The 22,171-nt window shown below is 41.0% G+C and overlaps 1 protein-coding gene and 1 long non-coding RNA gene across 3 annotated transcripts in view; one reads left to right on the top strand and one right to left on the bottom strand.

Annotated features, from left to right (window-relative positions):
- Positions 1–1,478: 1,478 nt before the first annotated feature.
- LOC114648499 (uncharacterized) lies at positions 1,479–20,927 on the bottom strand. Of its 2 annotated transcripts, none has more exons than XR_007934599.1 (3): positions 20,790–20,914; positions 12,634–12,896; positions 1,479–1,778 (listed from the first exon to the last, which is right to left on the bottom strand). It is a non-coding gene; the product is annotated as an uncharacterized LOC114648499 (long non-coding RNA). The 2 variants fall into 2 exon arrangements; XR_003715709.2 differs by having other exon boundaries at positions 1,480–1,778; positions 12,634–12,875; positions 20,790–20,927.
- The window catches only part of dse (dermatan sulfate epimerase), a 71,202-nt gene continuing 69,920 nt past the window's right edge, over positions 20,890–22,171 (top strand). The window contains exon 1 of the mRNA XM_028797569.2: positions 20,890–21,149. The gene's annotated coding sequence lies outside the window, so the exon portion shown is untranslated. The remainder of the gene's footprint in view (positions 21,150–22,171) is intronic.

The following is a 22,171-nucleotide window of genomic DNA, read 5'->3' as shown; positions in this document are numbered from 1 at the left end:
TCCCCGTAATCCCTCCAGCCACAACACAGTCCCACAAGCACTTAATACAGCACCAACAACACTTGTTCTCTCCACCTTGGCACCACCACTCCTCCCAGGCAACCTCGTCCTCTTCCTCCCGATTCTGGCTTCTGAGTGGTGGATGCTGGCCCTTTTTATAGCCCACCCGGAAGTGCTCCAGGTGCTTGATCACCTGCAGCTAATTGCACTTCCGGGTGGGGCTGCAGAGATGTCCAGGTGGGTTCCTGGCTCCATGCAGCACCCCAGCTCCCCACAGGGTTGTGGAGAACTCCATCTCCCAGGAAACCCTGCGGGAAACTGAGGCACCATTGTCAGCCAGGGAGGCTGCCACCAAGCGTCCCAGGGGAGGTAGTGAGATGTCCATAGCTGCTCCCCCGGAACATATACAGAAGGGGTGTCCTGACCAGGCATGGGACCCGGCCGCCTGTCACAACAGATTAGACTGGCCTTATGTTAATGCCATGGTGGTGACAATGCATCGGCAAGCAACACTAGAGATGTTGCTACCGGAGTCTAAAAATGCTGCTACCTTACACCAATTTACTACCACCACTCCTGTACAAGAACAAGACAAGGGGTTAGCGACTGCACAGTACCTTCCTCCCTTTGCCCAGGTACAGTCCACTGGCTCTGTGAATTGATGGCATTTCAGGATGATGTGCCCCACTTCTCCATACTTAAAACACTGGGGAATGGGAGTGCATTTCTCCTTTGGCTTGCCTGCAGTCTCCGTATCACGGCGGAGGGGCTCATGAGGGGGTGCACACCCCATCTGGATTTGATGAGGGGTATTTTCTGCACACTTGAATTGGTAGTCTGCTCGATGTGGTTGAAGAGTTTTAACCAGTGTGTCCATATTTTTGTACGCCTGGCAGCAGACTGGCTTGGCGTGATAGCCGGGCAAGGCATTTACCAACAGGTTGGAGGTGACCTGCTTTAGGACCCGTTTTAAATCGTTCACACCTGGCCATAGCCAACACCTGGCTTTGTGCCAGATGTCATAAGCTTGGGGGCGGGATGGCCGCTCTGGGTTAAAATGCCATTCTTAGTACAGCCTCGACTGTTGGTTCACAGAGGCATCGTACCGTTTTAATACCTCTGTTTTTAGGATGTTGTAGTTCGCAGTGGCATCCTCTCCAAAGTCATAATAAGTCTGCTGCACCTCGCTCTTTAGGAACAGAGCCAGTATGTTGGCCCAATCTGCTCGCTCCCAATGATGACAGGTTGCTGTATGTTGAAAGATAAGAAAATAGGTCTCTATATCATTATTTTTGCACATGGCTAACAGTACCTGGGAAGGAGCCCACGCCTGGTCGTGTTGAAGGGTGACTTGTGCTTGTGCCCTCGTCTTGGGTCTCATCCAGCTGTTGCTTCAGGCCCTGTACTTTAAAAGCCATACTGGCAAGGAAAGAATTCAGGTCCTGTTCTTTGGACAGAACATATCCTTCCAACTATGCCACTGTAAAGTAAGGCCAGAGACAAAGTGAAAGGTTTGGGGATCCACCCCATATACTTTGAAAATAGTTGGTTTGTAGAGAGGTCTTTACAGTCATGAGTTCCAAACTGAACTTGACGGTTATTACAAAATGGCTGCTATAAATATATAACAAACAGGAAATGATGACAGAGATGGGCATAGTCTTGGAACCTGAAGTGATGTCACGAGGAGGTGGGATCTGGTGACACAGAAGAGGAAGTGGTAGGTGGAGACTTCTGGAGACCAGAAGAGGGTTTAGGATGCTGGGTCTTCTGTAGGTCTACGGGGGAAAAGGAAAAAGAGATAGAGTACAGCGCCAACCCCTGGTCTGGCGTGGAAATGCAAGTATTTGAGCCTATAAGCTATCTCGCATGCGCATGTGTGTGACACAGTCAAACAAGACTTGCATTTTTAGTTTGATCACAATAATTTCAATAATAAATTGTATTTTCCTCTGGTTAATCTCCCATTATTGCTTTTGATGAGCCTACTGCTAGATCTTCTGGAAGACCTAACATCCAAAGTCTACAAGGCTTGATGGATTCCAAGAAGTAATCACTCTGATATTAAACTGTTGTGACAGACAGACATGACAGATGGTGAACAGCAGAGTATGTTCATCACTCAAAGGAATCACCCATGGAATTAAAGAACGAGTTTAATTAACTACAAGACTCAGCACCTAATTAAGCAACTGGTTGGAGTGAAATTGGTTGGAGTCTGAGGCTCTGACTCAGTTGGACTTATGTTGGCTTACTGGCTTCACATTTCATTTTTGTTTAAAGAAAGAAATGAAGCAACTCAGAGGAACGATGAAGAAATTCTGGGGAACAAATCTTAAAAAATAAGTCAATTAAAATGAAAGGGAAAGGAGTTAATTAGCAGCAGAAACTGGTCATTAATTAAGGAAAGGGTTAGAATGAAAACCAGCAGCCACTGCGGCCCTCCAGGAGAGGAGTTTGAGACCACTGCTTTAAACCCAGAATACACATCAAAAATTAAATTACATCTCAAATGTAAGATCAAAATCGGATCAGCTGGACAAATTAAGAAGTTTAACTCCTACTCAATAATTTGTGACTCAGAATGACCCCATCATCTTCTGTACTTAACAATCCTACAGCTCAGGTAGAGTCTAAAGTTCGGTTTTATATCCGCGAAGCATCTCCAGAGTCTCTTCCTGATTTTGTAGATGAGATGCTGAAGTACTTTTCATGTTTGGACAGTCTCTGCCTTTTTAATGGTCTTACTGAAAGAAAAAAATAAAGCATGAAGCAGTTACAATACGTTCAGGAGGCTCCTGACTCAAACTACACTACCTCTCAGTTACCTTGTCTACTACACTGACTTCCCGTCAAAACCATATTATTGACTTGTGAAGTTGTTTGTTCCAAAACTCCAGAGTACTTGTCTATTCTGCTTACACCAAGTAAGCCTATAAGGCAGATGACATCTTTAAATGTTTGTCTATTTACTGTTAGAAAATCCAGTTTTGCGAACGCTCCCTCAGATCTTCGGCTCCTACTCTGTGGAACACTATACCTAGATCTTTTAGTGTCATCTTATTCAAATTCAGATCTAGTGTTTGTCTTGTTATCTAGAAGTTCCATGGTCCATATTTCACCATATGGTTATAAAGTACAGTGGATTCAGAATGTGTCCATATGCTGCAGATTTTATTGTGTTGTAGATTTTTATTTTAAATTGATACATTTCATACAATACAATACAATTTATTTTTATATAGCCCAAAATCACACAAGAAGTGCCGCAATGGGCTTTAACAGGCCCTGCCTTTTGACAGCCCCCCAGCCTTGACTCTCTAAGAAGACAATAAAAAACTCCCAAAAAAAAACCTAGTAGGGAAAAATGGAAGCAACCTTGGGAAAGGCAGTTCAAAAAGAGAGACCCCTTTCCAGGTAGGTTGGGCGTGCAGTGGGTGTCAAAAAAAGGGGGTCAATACAATACAATACACAGAACAGAACACAAGTAATCCTCAATACAATATAACAGTAAAATAGAAATATTACAAGTTCAGAGCATTTCATAAATTTGCCATTTTTGCCCATCAATCTACCATCAATAACCCATAATGAAATATTATCAGAAGGATTTGCAAATGTATTAAAAGTCAAACACTGTAAGTAGATTCCTCCAACATTTTGAACTCCAAATTGTTTTCAGGCGTGTCCTCTTTGCTTGAACTCTCCCTGAGAGGTGTCCAGAACTGGATTGGAGTCCATCTGTGACATCGTTTAAAAAGGCACACACTGGTGTTTAGGAGGTCCCACAATTAAAACTGGTTGTCAGGATAAAAAGCGAGCCATGAAGTCCAGGGAACTCTATGGACCTCTGTGATAAAATTGTGATGAGGCATAGAAGAGGGCAAGGGTATGAAACCATTTCCATTGCTTTGAGTGTTTTGAGGACCAAAGTGGCCCCAATGATTGTAGAATGGAAGAAGTTTGGATTCCCAGACTCTTCATAAACTGAAGAGCCGTACAAGAAGGACAATACTCAATGGATTTTAGATGTTCTCTGCTGTGACAGGAGAACCATTCAGATGGACGGGCATCTCAGCTGTACTGTTGAGTAAAATACACATGACAGTCTGCTAGGAGTTTGCCATAATGGAACTTAAAGGACTCTGAGGGCATGAGAAAAACACTTCTCTGGTCTAAGGAGACAAAAATGGAACTCTTTGGGTAGAACTCTAAACACTATGTCTGGTGAAGATCAGGCACAGCCTACCCACCTAACATCATTCCTACGGTGAAGTATGGTGGTGGCAGCATCATCGTGCTGTGGGGGTGCTTCCCAGCAGCAGTTTCAAGGAGACTGGCCAAGAATTGAGGGAAGGATGAATGCAGCCAAGTATGGAGAGGTCCTTGAAGGAAACCTGCTACTTCAGACTGGGGTGATGGTACACCTTTCAGCATGACAATGGTCAAAATCTACAGGCAAGACAAAACAAGAGTGGCGTTGGGCCCAGTCTCTGACCGCCCACCCAAAGCCGTGACTTAAACCCATTAGGACATCTGCGGTAGAGATCTGAAGATGGCAGTTTACAGACATTTCCAATCCAATCTAACAGACATTGAGAGGATCTGCCAGGAAGAATGCAATAAACTACACAAATCCAGATGTGCAACACTTTGAGATATTTACCCAAGAAGCGGTAATTGCTGTTCATGGGGCTTCTACAAAGTACTGAATCAAGGGTCTTGGAAACTTACAGAACTGAGAGATTTTAGTTGAGTTTTAATAAATGTGCAGGCCTTTCTGTTTTCACTTTGTCATTATGGGTTATTGAGTGTAGGTTGATGGGCTAAACAACAAATGTATCCATTTAAAATGAAATCTACAACACGAAAGAGTGTGTAGACAGTAATGGGGTCTGAATACTTTCTGAATCCACTGTAAGTGTATAATATTTTGAGTGTTTTAATGTCTTTGAAAGATCCACCCAAAATATTTCAACTTACGCTCTTCTTTTTCTACTTGTCCTTAATGTTACTTTGCCTGTCACTATTTTTATCATTGATCTAAGCAGCTCCTATGGAGATGTGCTGTGTAAAATATGTCTTGTAAATTTCCAATGCATCTGCCAATGCTGCATGTTTATAAGTGTTATGTGAATTGTTATTCCTAATATTGTAATCTCGTAAAGGCCTATGAAGTGCTTTGTGAAGTTCTGTGCGTTTAATGTTTCTAAATAAAATGACAGATTGACTTGATGTACTGAGTATAAAGGATACATTCACCATCTAACAACAACAGCAATTTATTTCTTGTATAGCCCAAAATTACACAAGGAATGCCTAAATGGGCTTTAACAGGCCCCAGCCTTGTCATTGTGTCTCATTTAAATGTTTAGAGACTTTGATTGCCAAGAAATTACTGTATTATACTGTAACAAATACAATAACCACTGGTTTTAACTTTTATGTCTGTCAGCCAAAAGTAGATTTAATACAGACTAGCTTGTACAGTGTAAGCATATTGTCATAGTAAAACAAAACAAAATTCCAAAGTGAAAAGAAATCTTATTTTACACTACCTTCAAACAGTCAATATTTATTTTACATAGTGTAACTAATGGCATCATCCAAAGCAAGTAACACAGCAAATAAGGCTAAAATAAATCATAAAAATAAAGTTATGAGTGGAATAAAATTCACACTAGCACAAGTCAAAACAAGAACACTGTGTTTATAGACATCGAGAGAATTCCTGGAAAGATGAAATAAAGAATAAAAACAATTCCCCTTAAAATCAAAGAAATAACTTTAAGAAGCTATAGATCCATAAAGAACGTGAGGGGCCATTTCAGACAATAAAAAATCTGACATATTAGTGTCATAGAGTGGGCTTGATTTCAGTCAAGGTTTTGTCTAGGGAATTTTAAACTAACTGTAGTTTGGGTTGGGCAAAGTGAGAAAAGTAATCTTTTTTGTTAGTCTATTTTTTCGTGGTAGAGGGTTTAAGTGCTCCTGTGACCCTGGGAGCTATGTTGTCCAAAGCAGAAGCTCTTGGTAGGGCCACCAAGGCAAATTGATCCCAGGTGAGGCTTCAGACAAAGAGTGATTCACATCCCCTAATAATGCAGCTCTATAAAGAGTACCCCACCCTTTATGGGGTTACGGGGGCCTGGGAGAAGTCCCTGCAGCTGAGGAGCTAGCAGTCTGGCCTACCATGGAACCCAGTTGGACTGGATGCCAGACACATAAACTGATGTTTGGGACGTGGGATGTCCCCTGGAGCCGGAGTTGGTGTGTGAGGCAGAGAGATACCAACTAGACATACCGTATATACAGATAAATTCTCCCGCAGATAAGTCAAGACTTGATTTTACTGTATATAATTTCTGGTATTTTATAATGTCGGTCATATAAGTCGAATGTGGAAAACTCATGCTATTGGTCCAAGAGATTATGATATGCTAAAGCCTATCTGAGAGAGTAACCACGGAGCACACTGCCTTTTTTTTTCTATGTGGGTGCTGCAATGCGCTGTATTAGCGTGTGCTCCTAACCTCTCGGTCTCTCTATTGTGCCCACATGACCACACGGTAATACCCAAACAATTCTGAAGCAACATTTGCACTGATTTGTGTTTTTTGTATCTCACACCCTCATACCCACCTTTACCGTAAGAGCATCCCTTATCTATGATGGTGCATTCAAATATATGAAGCTAGTTTAAAATTAAACATTGTTGAAGTAGCAAAAGAAATTGGTAACTGTGCTGCTATAACAAAATTCAATGCATCTGAGAAACTGATGCGAGACTGGAGGAGGCAAGAAGTTGTAAAAAAAAAATTTAAGTGTCGCATTTTTGAACGGGCGTATAAGTCGGGGTCTGATTTTATGAATGATTTTTTGGGTTTCAAGAACTGACTTATACATGAGTATATACGGTATTTGGGATCATGTCTTCCCACTCACTTGGTTTTGAAACCAAACCCTTCGAAGGAGGATGGATTCTTCTTTACTGTGCAGTTGTCCAGGGAAAAATGCATCATGGGAGTGGGCTTCTTATTGAGTTCCTGCCTAGTCGCTGCCATGTTAGAGTTTGTCCCGGAGAATGGGAGGGTTGCCTCTGTTCGGCTGAAGGTTGTGGAGGAGAAGACTTTGACTGTCATATGTGCCTATGCACCAAATGTTAGTTTGGAGTAACAGGCCTTCTTGGAGTCACTGGAAAGGGTTCCAGCTGGGAACTCATAGTTCTGCCAGGAGACTTCAGTGATCACGCGGGTAAAGTTGACGACACTTGGAGTGGGGTAATTGGGAAGAATGACCTCCCTGACCTAAATCTAAGTGGTGTTTTGTCAGTTGTGCTAGGCATGGTTTGTTCACAACAAACACCATGTTTAAACATAAGGTGGCTCATAAATGTACATAGTACCAGAGCTCCTTAGGCCAAAGGTTTATGATCTGATTTCATAATCATATCATCATATTTGCAGCCATATGTTCTGGACACTAGAGATGGGCAGAGTTATTAACTGATCACCCCCTGATGGTGAGTTGGGTCAGATGGTGGGGGAGGTGCCTGGACAGACCTGGAAAGCCCAAGAGAGTAGTAAGGCTGCTCTGAGAATGTCTGGGAGAGGCCCCTGTCCAGAAGATTTTCAACTCCTACCTCCGAAAGAGTTTTTCCTGCATCCCAAGGGAGGCAGAGAACATAGAGTCCAAATGGGTCTTGTTCAAAGCCTCCATTGTGAAAGCGGCTACAAAGAGCTGTGGCCTGAAGGCCATAGGTGTCTCTTGAGGTGGCAGCCCAATAACCCAATGGTGGACAACAAAGGTAAGGGATGCTATCAGGTTGAAAAAGGAGGCCTTCTGTGTATGATTAGCACGGGAGACTTCCGTGGCAGCAGAGAGATATTAGTAGGACAAAAGGGCTGCAGCCTTGGTGGTCAGAGAAGCAAAAATGAGTTCGGAGAAACCATGGAAAGTGAATATCAATCGGGCTCAAAGAGATTCTGGCAAACCATCAGGCAACTCAGAAAGGGAAGGCAGGGATTCACCCAGGCTGTTCTCAGCAAGGGTGGAGAAGTGCTGATCCGAACTGAGAATGTTGTCTGGTGGTGGAAGTAACACTTTTAGGAGCTCCTGAACCTGATGGACATGCCCTCTGTGGAGCAGGCAGGCCCAGAGGCTGATGGAGGATCATTGCCCATTTCCTTGAGAGAAGTCACAAGGCAAGGACCCGGGGTTGGATGAGATCTGCCCAGAAGTACAGAAGGCTGTAGATACTGTTGGGCTGTTATGGGTGACATGCCTGTTCAATGTTGTGTGGTCATTGGGAGTTCTGCCTTTAGAGTGGCAGCCCGGGGTGGTGGTGCCCATTTTTAAAGAGGAGGTCAGGAGGGTGTGCTCCAGCTATCGAGGGATCACACTCCTTAGCATTCCTGGGAAAGCTTATGCCAGGGTACTAGAAAGGAGTCTCCACCCAGTCCTGGATCCTCAGATCCAGGAGAAGCAATGAGGTTTCTGTCCAGGTTGTGGAATGGCAGACCAGCTTTTTACCCTCATGAGGATTCTGGAGGGGGCATGAGAGTATACCCAATATGTCTATATGTGTTTTGTAGAGTTACAGAAGGTGCATAACTGTGTTCCTCAAAGGATGCTGTGTTGAGGTGCTGGGAGAGTATTGGGTTCCAGAGCCTCTTACAAGGGCTATTCGGCCCCTGCATAATCACAGTGAGAGCTGTGTTGACATAAATGGAAAAACATCTCTACCTTTTCCAGTGGGAGTGGGATTCTACCAGGGGTGTGCCTCGTCTCCTATTCTGTTTGGGGTTTTCATGGACAGGAATTAAAGGGACAGCCGGGGAGGGGAGGGGATCCAGTTTGGTGGCCTTATAATTGTGTCACAGCTTTTTGAAGATATCATGGTCTTATTGGCTTCATCAGGCTGTGAACTCCAGCACTCATTGAGATGGTTTGCGACCGAGTGTGAAGTGGCAGGGAGGAGGATCAGCACCTCCAAATGTGAGGCCTTGGTCCTCAGTAGGAAAAAGGTGGAGTAGTTTAAGTATCTCAGGATCCTGTTCACAAGTAAGGGGAAATGGGATTGTGAGACAGACAGATGGATTAGAGTGTTGAGTGCAGTTAAGCAGTTGCTATACCAACCTCTAGTGGTAAAGGAGCTGAGTCAGAAGGCAAACCTCACGATTTACCAGTCAATCTTCATCCCTCCCATCACCTATGGTTATAACGGTTGGATAATGACCAAAAGAATGAGATTCCTGGTACAAGCGGGCGAAATGAGCTTTCTTCACACGGTGGCTGGGCTCTCCATTTGAGATACGGTGAGCAGATCAGAGTAGAACCTCTGACCCTCTGTACTGAGAGGAGCCAATTGAGATGGTTCAGGCATTTGATATGGATGCCTCCCTGTGGAGATTTTATGGGAATGACCAGCTGGGAGGAGACCCTGGGGAAGACCCAGGGCTCGCTGGGAGGATTATATTGCCCAGATGGCCTGGGAATGCCTTGGGATCCCACAGTATGAGTAGGCAAGTGTGGCCAGGGAAAAAGATGTTTGAGCCTCACTGCTAAGACTGTTGCCCTCATGAACCAGCTTCTGATAAGCTGTGGAAAATGGATACTTGGATGGATGGGCTTTATGCTGGATAAACAGCTCTTCTTGAGTGTCTGTTTTGCAAATTATTATCAATGCTTTGTAGAGTAATTGGCATGAAGTAGCAAGTCAAGGTTGCTGAGGCAATTAACATGAAACGTAATCATTATGTTTGGTCTAAATCAGGTTTCTGCTGCAGTACCTGAATTGAAGATTCCTAGTCTGACTGTACTTAGTAAGAGAAGGCTGTTATGGTGTCAAACACAGTCAGTAATCCCCATGAAATGTTGTAAATGTGTGATGAAGGACTTCAGTGCAGTATATTCAGGCAGTTGAAGTGGAATATTTAAAAATACATTACAACATTATAAGTTTTTAAACATGTGAAGACTAATTATAACTCGTACCCAATGTACATCTGAGGTTAAGTATTGCTTTAAATATGAAATGCAGGCCCATTCAGGGCATTTTTCTACCAGCACTAACTATAATTCAAGCTCTGGATTCACTCAAAATACAAACTGATAAAAAGTCAGAAAAACTAAATCTAAAATAACATATGGTGATACTGTATTTTTAAATAATTTTTTTACTATATTTTTAAATGTATTTTTTAAATGTACTGTACTGTATATTTATAGTACAGGTTGAGCATCCCTAATCTGAAATGCCAGGGACAAGAAATATTTTCAGTTTTGGAATGTTTGTATATAAATAATGAGATGTCTTGGGGATTTGATGCAAGTCTAAACAGAAAATATATTTTTGTGTCACATACACTTGTCACACATGTGCACTTGGGAGAGAACTTGAGGGCTTATCTAATGGTAATTTCACCTCGAGTTGAGGGTTGGTGTTGTTACCTAATGATCCTTTCCCACTTTAGCTTGCAGATCAAATGACCTGCAGCAACAATGACAATGACATCACTTCCGGACCATGGTCCCTCCTGAACCCGCCCCTTCTGGTCTGGTTTCCTCTTAAACGTTTCCAACTTTGTCAAAATATATGGGGTTTTCCTTCAATGAGCCCCAACTCTTTATCTCTCTCCTGTGTTTTATGTTACAACACCTTATACACATTGACTGTAGGTAACTTTAAACAATATTTTTAATAATTTTATGCATGAAACAAAGTGTCCACAGTAGCATCAGCAGAATACCTGCATCAGCTGTTGCAACAACAACAAACAGTGGCAGGCTTTCTTTCAGTCTCCACCAATGATTCTGTGTTTTGATAAAATGGTTACCAAACACAGAGAATAAGCAACACATACATTCTGTAATGCAGGTAGGTCTGCCGATGACAATGGTTGATAACAGACTGGCACCAACAAAGCGTTAGAGCCTATGTTCTCTCATTTTAAACTGACGCACTGCTGTTATCACGATGCTGTTATCTCCTTCTAAGAAGCTGTTTAGAATTGCCATCAGCCTTTGGTAATGCACTCACTCGTCGTTCATGTGTTAGTGCTTCATGTTACTGGAAACTCAAAGGGGCATAGAAGAAGTCAATCATAAACTGTAAGTATAAGCTTATGGGTTATTCACATCTGCTCATCAGTAATAAAAACGCTTAAAGGGAACAGTGGTCAGAGCAAGTGAGTGCTGGTGAGGAATAGTCCACTGGTGGCATCATGTCTGCGCTCAAAAAGTTTGGGATTTTGGAATTTCGGATTAGGGATGCTCAATCGGTATCAAGCACAAAATATGAAAAACCAAAATTGGCATGTGCAAGAATATTCCCAGCAATGGTTTGGGGGGGGTGTTTAGGAATGGTCCCTGCCCAGTGACAATGTGATAAGCTATGATACCTTTCTGCCCTCTGTCCATAGTATTAAACTGGAATAAGGTGGTTTTAAAACGGACACTATTTAAAAGTATGAATGCTATTAAATATTTTCATTTGTACAGCACAAAGATGTAAAAATGATAGAAAAATTAATAAAATAAATAGATGCAAAAACAACACTTCTCTTTAACATAAAGCATATAAAATATGAACAGAGTTTAGGGTCCTTTTTGAAGGAAACAAATTTAAAAAATGATGGCATGTATTATATTTAAATCTAATTCTGGATCATAGGAACACCAAGGCCTATCTGAGCATGTGGGGAAACATCTCTGAACAGACCCCAGTGTCTCACAGGGCTCAGTCAGTCACACACATGGACAGGGCACGTCTTTGGCATGTGGGAGGAATATGACAGGGCTTGGAGGGGAGCCCATGTAGATATTGGTGGAAAATGTGGAAGCTTCACAAGTAACAGTGCCAACAACTGTGCCACCATGCCATTGTAATATACAGTACTTCAGTATGCCTATATAGCCATACAGTGGGTTTAATCTGAATTTGAAAAGACAGAGCCTTGCAATTAGTCTGACTAAAATTAGCAGTACTGTAACTATATAAAAACAAATGAACTTCTGACAACAAACTTTAGTAGTACATAACTGTTTCCTATTCTCAGTCAGCTGAGCAGACTCAACTGTTAATTTATTGGAAACTTGTCCTGCTGTTGAATCAAGAGCTTCAAATGCTGAATAAGCAGGCCAGATAGACTTTTGTTAAAATAAATTTTATAATAAGAGCCAACTTTCTCCTTTTAACAGAACCCACCTTTTCTGTATTTAATCTGCACTAAACATTTAAGGTATGGAGGAAGATGATCCGCTGTGGCAACCCCTAATGGGAGCAGCCGAAAGAAGAAGATGATCTGCACTAAACCTTTAATGTTTTCAATGATTGTAGCTCCAATATGCTTTTTCAAAACCTGCCCTCCATCTAAATACTTTTTTGAAATGGAGGATAATTTTCAGTTTACATTTCACATTTCTTCCATGATTGTCTGTCTAGTTCTCACCCTCACAAAACAGGTGGTAGTAGTAGTAGTAGCTGCAGTATTAATACTTGTCTACAGAGTACAGTCAGATTCTTACCTGCGTGTCCAGTGAACATGCAGCACATCTCCACTCCCTGCACCATGATAAATAAGAATGTCTTAAATTGCAGAACTTCATTTTAATGCATAGAAAGCAGCTTACTCGACGTATTCCTTAATCCTGTTTCTATGCTTCCATGACCTGAAACCTTGCAGAGAAAACACTGACTCTATTTGCTGGCAGATGAAGCGGCATTTATCAGTCAGACTTGTAGGTGATTACTCTTTTAAACTGACTTTATTCCAGGATGCCTTCCAGATTGATTGTTTGAAGAGGGGGCATTACCTCCTGTACTTCTGCGTAAATCCTCAGTGCGAAGTTACCAAGTAGCCCACTTTCTCCATCTGGAAGGCAGGTACGAAAAACTGGTGGATAGTAAATGTACATTAATGATTTTAGCATGATTTCGAAAATATCTTTATGCAATTATGTCTTAGTGCCTTTACAAAAGCTTACTTTTGAAACAGATACATTTCACCCAACTCTTAATCCACTAATACAAAAACACCTCCAATTTACATTATTTTGATTTTTCATTTAGAAAGACATACATAAGACACTTCACACTGCAATTTTTTAAACAATTGATCTAAAGAACAATACTATCAATGGAGAAGAACGAGTTTCTCATTTAATCACCTGTGAAACCTGTTAAGACTCATTTCGGAAAATGAGCAGAAACAAATTCAATTAAGAGGTCTCAAAATAAAGAAGTCTATAATTATTTACATTGCTTTAGTAAAGGAGCAAGGAAAAGCGACAAGAGTCAAAGCAAGAATTCCTGACTCTTAATTTCCTTTTATATAGTTGTCTATTAGAAACTGTAAGTCTGTAAAGAAACTAACGTCAAAGCAGGAAAACTCAAGGAGCCCACAGTAAACATTGGGGCATCAGCGAGGCAACCCTGTTTAATGAAAGAAAAAGATATTGTGGCTTGCCATAGTAAAAAGAAAAGTTGGCCAATCCAGCCTTTCTAACAAAAGAACTGCCACAGTTGCTTTTATTCTACAAAACAAGTAAATGGGTAGGCTTGAGGTAACTCTGGAGCTCCTCCCATTTCCTGATTAAGATCCAAATGAGATGCGGTGTTTTGGGCATGCCCCTTTTTATTATGTCCCTGGTGGAAGGGGTGGAGCTCTCTCCATGGGCGGGATCAGGCGCTGTTGTTCTTCTTGATGGAAGAGAGAAAAAGGTAAGCGACAGCTCCTTCTCTTGGTTTGGAGTGGGGGATCTCTTACCTCAGTTAAGCAATGAAGGTGATCCCTAAGTGCACAGGCGTGACAGTAGGGCATGACAAGTTCACGGTGGTACACATTTGTGAAGATATGTTTGTGGTATGAAGGTGCGAATGCTTATAAACAGAACACTAAACTTTTGAAAATTGTTTAGAATATTACTAGTAAATTTCAGAGACCTGTTTTAATGACACAGATTTAGAATTTTCATACAAACAGATTGGTGGCAAAGAGGAAACCATAAAAAATGCCTCCTTTACAATCACATGGCAAAGGAAAGAAAAGGAGCTAAATGAATGGAATAACAGGTACAGCACTTGTCGCTTTTCGGGATTAAGGCAAAAATCATTTGCCAATACACATGGATAGCACAGACTAATGATAATAAGTCCTGGCCTACTGTTAGTATGTAAAAACTTGTTTTATAAGAACAACTTTTAAAGTATACATTTCATCCATCCATTATCCAACCCACTATATCCTAATCCATATTTAAAACAGTTGTCTTTAATCAGGCTGTAGTTCTATTTCTCTACTTTAAATGGCTTCATAGTGGACAAGAGACAAACCATCATACAATGTCACCACCAACTGAAGTTAATTCCAGATAGAGCACAACCTCATTTTGTCAATTGCTGTACACTTTTCATATCATGCTTTAAAGTTAATTAGCCTATTCAAGTATAATGTTTGTATGTCTAAAGATTAACTGACTTTCCACTAAGCTTCCACTGGTATATTCTCTCTTACGGCCTGGCATATTGACAGTCTGACTGATTTTTTCACCAAACTAACGTTTTTGTGTTTTGTGGCATTTATCAGACACTATACATCTGGAATTTATTACTTCTTGTATCCTGTTCTTTTTCAAGTCTGAGGAATGCTTTGAGTCAGCAGTAATCAACATGTTGCAAAGAACTTATCATATCTAACACTATCCATCCATCATTACATTTCCTTATCAACTTTATGACAGTCATTGTCTTACACTTAAAGAGTTCCATGCCTTTGTCAACAGTAAAGCTCAGATAAGACTGACAGACAAAAGGAGGGGTAGTTGGAGAACTCTTAATGTCATTGTATTATGGTTTTCTTGCTAATGTCTGTTAAGGCACATAAATTGAATTTTTAAACAAGAACCTTTCCTTAAAGACAAGATCTGGAGCTCAACATCCATCCATGCATTATCCAACCCACCATATCCCAACTACAGGGTCACAGGGGTCTGCTGGAGCCAATCCCAGCCAACATAGGGCACAAGGCAGGAAACAAACCCCAGGCAGGGTGGCAGCCCACCGCAGAATATACACACACACACCAAGCACTAACTAGGGACAATTTAGTATCGCTAAACTCCTCACTCAACATTTTTGGACAATTTGTCCTCACAGGTGGCGCAGTGGTAGTGCTGCTGCTTTGCAGTAAGGAGACTGTGGAAAATTGTGGGTTCGCTTCCCGGTTCCTCCCTGTGTGGATAGCGCTTTGAGTACTGAGAAAAGCGCTATATAAATGTAATGAATTATTATTATTATTACATATAAGGCAAACAAAAGACCCTACCGGGTTTAATGCACTCCTCTCAGTTTTAAAACTTGTAACGTTAAATATTATCAATCATCAGAGCAGCAGGGTTATTACTTGCTACTTGGATGGGAGGAAGGAAGAGGAATAAAAAGATGGACACAAATATATGTATCTAACTACACTTACGTGCCCATTAATATTGTATTTTATAGCATTTAATACAACTCAGAATTTTATCCATAAATTTGCCATTCATCATAATCTTTTGGCCGAAGTAAAAGTAGCTGCTGATGCATTCTAGTTTGTGATTTTCAATCATTAATGGCAAGAGTGTTTAACTGTTGTCCAACATTACTTTTATTTTCTTTAGATTCATTTGCAATTCTGTTGTTTTTTAAATCTGATATGTTTCATTGAAATTCTTCATAATTGCAGAAGAGATGGGCAATATTGTCAGAAAAACATAAATGGTGAAGGTATTCACCAATTCATCTCTATTCTAACTTTTGACCAATCCAGTCAGTTGAATACTTCTTTTTGACTTTCTGAGAACTTTCTGAGTTTGAGGACGTACCTCTGTAAGCAGGTTTCTGCACGCTGTTTAAGCTGTGAGCTGCTGTGGAGTTTGCAAAGTGTTTTGAGTAGTGAGAAAAGCACTATATAAATGTAAAGAATTATTATTTTTATTACTTCGATCAGGTCAACCCATGGCAGACAGATTGCAGCACACTAAGCTTGATCCAGAATCTACCAGCATACACAGGACTAGTGTAGTTGTTGAAGGGATTGATCTCTCATGAATTGTTGCCTAATTGTGGCAAGATGGTATATGCATGCCATTGAAGCTATGAGCTATGCATTGGGAGTAAAAATCCCCACCAGGGTTATTCAGTAGACTCATCAAACTAAATCTATCAAGATGTACCAGACCAGTATGGTAGATTAGGGTCCACAACTTTCAATAAACTCCAACTACAAACATGTATAGCAAACATTATTCCAGTGGCACTTTGAAGTCTATAAACATCTATGGTATATTTTAATCTGAAATCCTGGATTATTCATAACTAGTTCTTAATTTTCTAAAGCAATTGCACTAGTTTGTAATTTTCTAAAAGAAACAAAATGCATATATTCTTACTAGTACAGACAGACATGCATGGGCTAACCTGGGCTGTAGAGCAGTAAATTAAAAGTTATAAATAAACATTTGTTCTTTGTTTTTCAAACATGTCCATCGCTGGCCACATTCGCATTCACCCCTGAGTTTACTGCTTTTCAGCCAGTGACACAAGATGGCTTTTTGAACATTTGCAGTAGGAGGATGAGCTGAATATTGACTGTTGGATTATAAACTGCATAAAGAAGAAAGTGATTTATCATGTGATGATAAGGACAGTTATTCAGAAGCAGACAATGACATTGTGACGGATACCAGTTCTAGATATAGTGAACCAACCTTATGAAGGTGATTATTTTGCTCTTCACTAAGGCACCAGTTTCTGAATGAGCGTGACATGACAAGAGTGTTGGGTAATTTTGGATCTGCAGGAAACAAGGCAGATGTTTCACATACAGATGATTCCTTCCAGGATTTCAGTCTGTTTGTATGTGGTGACCTGTTAGAATTAACTGGGACTGAGCCCAACGGACACAGAGAGCAGCTAACCCAGCCCAATTCCAGAATGCACATATGGTCTGATGTCAGTTATAATAGGCTGCTGCATTTTTTATACTTATTAGATATCAGGGTGTAATTAAAAATCCTGCAGTTGAAATGTACTGTTGAACAAAACATTTACGGGAGATGCCTTATGGACAGCAGATCACAAGTGAAAAATGTTTCAGCTTATTCCTCATGTGTTAGCATTTTAATGACAAAGACTTACCTGTCACTTTGCACAGTAGTGAGAAAATAAAATTGTTTTTTGACACAATGATACCTAGATTCACTAGAGCACAGGTGTCAAACTCCAGTCCTGGAGGGCCGCAGTGGCTGCAGGTTTTCATTCTAACCATCTTCTTAATAATTGACCACTTTTTGCTGCTAATTAACTTCTTTTGCCTTAGTTTTAATTAATTTGACTCAGGCCCCTTAGTTGTCTCTTTTTCCTTAATTAGCAACCAAATAATAATGAGACACAAAAGAAGCTGCCACATGACCAGCTCACCTGTGCCCATCACACAATATGTGAAAATAAAGAAAGGTGAAGGTCTCAGTAAGGTTGATTTCTCAGGTCACCAAACCATCTTGATGGTGTTCTTTGAAAAAACAGAAAAATCAACAGTTTTGGAAATGTCTGCTGTGGCAGAATGAGAGCAACAACAAGCCATGGAATTAAATAATGAGTGTAATTAACAGCAAGAATCGGCTTCTCATTAAGAAACTGGTTGGAGTGAAACTGGTTGTGGAGTTTGAAGACACAATTTAGCTGGTCATCTGTTGGCTTGTTTCATGTCTCATTTCTTTTGGCTCTCATTTAATGAAGAAATTAATCAATTCAGAGGATTGAATCCTTAAACACAAGACTATTAAAATGAAGGGAAAAGGAGTTAATTAGCAGTGAAAACTGGTTACTGATTAGGAAAAGGGTTAGAATGAAAATCTGCAGCCACTGCAGCCCTCCAGGCCTGGAGTTCAACACCCCTGCACTAGAGTGTATATATCTGAAAAAAGAACGTTGTTTTGACAAAGGTAATTTGGCAATGATGTGAAACAAGTCCTGCTCGATTATTGAATTAGCAGTATCTCCACTGAACAACATGTAAAGTTTATTGGTAGCATGATAGAAGTGCCCAGAATCTGTAAACTCATTAACAACTATCTCTACTGCTAATGTGCTTTTTTCTTTTATTTTTTTCTTAGTTTTAACTTCACAGCTTAATGTACCTAATATAAAAATTTGTTGGAGCCAGAATAAGGGTTGGAAATACTTTTCCATTCTCCATCTCTCTCTCTCTCTCATAATAATAATAATATCACCTTTCTCATGCTCAAGGCACTTATTCACTCTCGATTTTTCTCTCTCAAAACAAACAGTTGAAGGATCACACTCTCATTTGTTTTTAAAATTTAAAATGGTTGGAGTCTCCCTCTCTCCTGAAGGATCACTTGCTGTTCTTGTGTTGTGCTGTGATGGTTATCAAGTATACATTTAAGCACTGACATTGCATATCCTGCCTGTCTCTGTCTCTCTCTCTCTGTGATGCTCATTATCCTAGACAATGTTTCTGTGTTTTTGTGGCCATCCATACACCTCATGCACTCGGTACTTTCACCATATGCTCAAAAACTACTAGTAACCCCACCCCTCTTAATAGGAACCTAAGCAAGTACAATAAAAAAATAAATAGACTAATGAGATACAATTCAAATATCTGCATGGGAAGTGGTTTCAATGGAAATCATTTTCGAGAGGGATATAAAACCATCATAAAATGTTTAAAAACATCTGTATAAAACAGTCTACAAGTGGAGTCATGTATGACCTCACTGACAATACCTACATTTAAACACCACTCAACGTTTTTGAGCATGAACCAGGATGGCTTTGAGTGAACTGAGCTGATTGGGTTCAGATTTGCATATCAGGATGCCATAGAGGAGACACAAATTGTATTTAGGACCACCAGGTTTGACACATTCCCAATATTTTCTGCAGGTACAGTATATCAGAATCAGAGTGGGGTCCATGTGGTGTAGCGGGTCCACAGCTCACGTCAAAAAGGCCACTTTTTAAATAAAAGCACTTTGCACTTTTTGCACCATCCCCTTGCTTTGTTGTGCCTCACTGTCATCGGTGATATTACTGACGGTGTTGGGTTCAAGAGCTCCCAGAAGGAAGATGGGAGCATGGAGTGGAACCCACATCGTCACAGTCCATGGATGAGCACCTCCATTAGAATGATTCTTTCTGTAAACAAAGTCCCATGAATAGACCCCAAGTTCATTTCCATCTATCCATTTTGTAAGCCATTTATCTAATTCAGAGTGTCAGGGTACCAATCGCTATCCCAGCAGCACTACATGACACAGAAAGGACGACCCTGGAAGACAACAGTCTATCTAAAGGCACTCTAATTCATATGGAAAACTCGAGTGTCTTATGGTGTTTTGGGGTTATGATTTTAAACTTATGGGAGGGGGCTTTTTGCAAGCATATGAAATTCAGCACTTGCAGTGGTTTCACAAAGTATTCAAACCCCTTCATTTTCTGCACATCTCATTGTGTTGCAGATTTAATTTAAATGATAAATTTGCCATTTTTGCTCATCAATCTACATTCAATAATGCATGACAAAGCAAAAATATATTTTTCTAATGTTCAAAAATTTATTAAAATTCAAAACTCAAATCTCTCATTCATAGTAGCATACCTTTAATTCAATACGTTGTAAAAGCCCTTTTGGCAGCAATTATTAGCTTAAAATCTTCTTGGGTAGGTCTCTACAAACTTTGCACACCTCGATTTGGGCAGCTTATCCCATTCTTCCTGGCTGATGCTCTCAGTCTCCATTAGAATGGATGGGAAGTATCTGTAAAATGCCATATTTAGGTCTCTCCAAGTAAGTTCCTTGGGGTTTAATCTGCGCTTTGGCTGGGTTACTCAAGGACAGTAAGAGATTTGTCCCAAAGCCACTCCAGTTTTACCTTGACTGTATGTTTCTGGTTATGTTCTTGCTGAAAGGGGAACCGTGGCCTTAGTCTGAGGTTGTGTGCACTACCACCACCCAGATATTTTTTTAGCGGTCTACAAGGGTGAAAATTCACACAGTGCCAAATCTGGCGAATAAGGAGGATGTGGCAATACCTCAGACTTCAGTTTCTCCAGACAAGCCTTGGTGTTCATTGCCGGCACTGTCTTGCAGCAAAAGGACATCTTGAGACAGCAGTCCCCGCCGCTTAGATCGAATAGTAGGCTTCACGTTGGTCTTCAGCAAGTCACAGTAACTTGCACTAGTGACTGGAGTACCCCTCTGCATGTAGTGGACTCGAGGACAAGACACAACCTTTTATTCTGTTGGAGTCCAGGCACTTCCAGGCAGGTGGCGCAAGTGCATTGAGATGGGTGGAGACTACATTGAGAAATGGCATTATCAGTTTTGTTAAGGTTCCTTCCATTTTCTAATAAATCCCATTTTCTAACTTTAGCTTGACTTCCCCCCCCACGTATAAGTGAGGAATGTCTGTTTTGATTTTTAATAAGTTTGCAAACCTTTCTAAAACACAGTTTCACTTCATTACTTATTGAGTGTACGCTGATGGGCAAAAAAATGGCTAATATATCCATTTGGATATATCTGGATACTTTCTGAGTCCACTTTATTGCATTATAGCCGTAACACGCCTAATAACGTCATTGAGCCTCACTGTCTTACGAACTCATACACACTAATCCATGGCATATCCTCCTGACATCTGATGGATCAGCAAGAAAGCGTAGCAGACAGAAAGAAAGGAGATGTAGATACGAGTGTTACATTTGCGAACGACCTTACCCGCAGATCCATGTGAAATCAGTCACTCGCACGACCGCGACGCCGCGCCCTCGTTGCGCCCCCAGCGCAGATGGACAGGTAGCGGGAACCGAAAGCCTCGTCTCGCTCTCAGAAGAGGCAGAACGCAAACGTGCTGCTGGAGAGCCCCTTTGCTCCGCTCAGTTGCTCCTCCCCGACCAAATGCCTATGACGCCGCTTTCTAAACAGAACCTCGGCACTCCCGACGGCCCCGAGCTTCAGTTTATCAAGTTTTCGTGCAGGAATGACAAACAAAGTGGCGATTCGTCGTCACTGGCTTTAGAGATGCCGCGCGTACGGACAGACAGGCTCCGGCCAGACGAGCACCTCGGCGCATGAGACGTGAGTACCGACTGGGGAGTGTGTGTCTGAGCAGCTGCTGTTAAAAATGGGAAATCAGTGAGGAGAGAAGATTGCAGGTCTCATTCCGATTTGAAAGTGACAAGTTAGGATCTTACAGTGAGATGTGTGTTGTTTCTTAAATCCGATTGTCTAGATATATCAGAGTCGCTTCCTCGTGGCAAAATGCCATAATTTCCTAACTTTTAAAGTATGGACTCTTTAACAAAGGGGGGTGGTGGGGGGGAGTTATTATCTTTCCCGTATTTCTTGCCAGGAACCGAAGCGACCGATAGTTGTGTTATTCTTTAAAATTGTATTATTTCTTATAATTTGATTTATTTAGTATTTTTAGTGTCTGCAACTTTATGGATGAATGAGTGCGAAAACATCACCTCTGCTTCTGCAGAAAACAAGGGAAAGGTTGAGGGGGTTGAAAAAGAGAATGAAACCTTAAACGTTCGCCGGAATCCTTGGCGAAAATTATCTCACTTTTAAACTGCTGCCCGTCATCACTACTAAAACTTTTCTCCCCCTCCATCTCATCTCATTTTGGATCGGATTACAAGTTTAAATGTGAGGAAGTCGCACTCCTTGCCTGCAAGTCCTAACTGAGGGGCTTCAGACTGCGACTAAATATGTATTTTTTTGTGGTGGGGAGGAAGGGGGAGACGAAGTGACATTCAGTGATTATAACGGAATGCCTTAAAACTTCAAAACAGCTCGTGTGTTTTATTCCATTTAAGAAGGGCTTTATTCTTCTGCTCTCGTAAAAGTAGTGACCACTGATGCGATACTAGAGAAGGGTTAAAAGTTTCTTTGAAAATGGAAAACTTTGAGGTGTTAATAAGGTAGTCTTTGAATCTGCCCTAGGCTGCATTTTTATTCGTCTATCGAATGGAATTGAATCATGAAAAAGCTTTTATGTGATAGCTAGGCTAGTTGTAACAGAGCCTCTGCTTGTACCTTGAAGGCAGGAATGAAAGCCTGTCTCCCAGTGACTGACATTTTGGCTTTTAGGGCAT

The sequence above is a fragment of the Erpetoichthys calabaricus genome, chromosome 3, assembly GCF_900747795.2.
Source record: "Erpetoichthys calabaricus chromosome 3, fErpCal1.3, whole genome shotgun sequence".
Classification (NCBI taxonomy): domain Eukaryota; kingdom Metazoa; phylum Chordata; class Cladistia; order Polypteriformes; family Polypteridae; genus Erpetoichthys; species Erpetoichthys calabaricus.
This window is presented reverse-complemented; position numbering and strand designations above follow the sequence as displayed.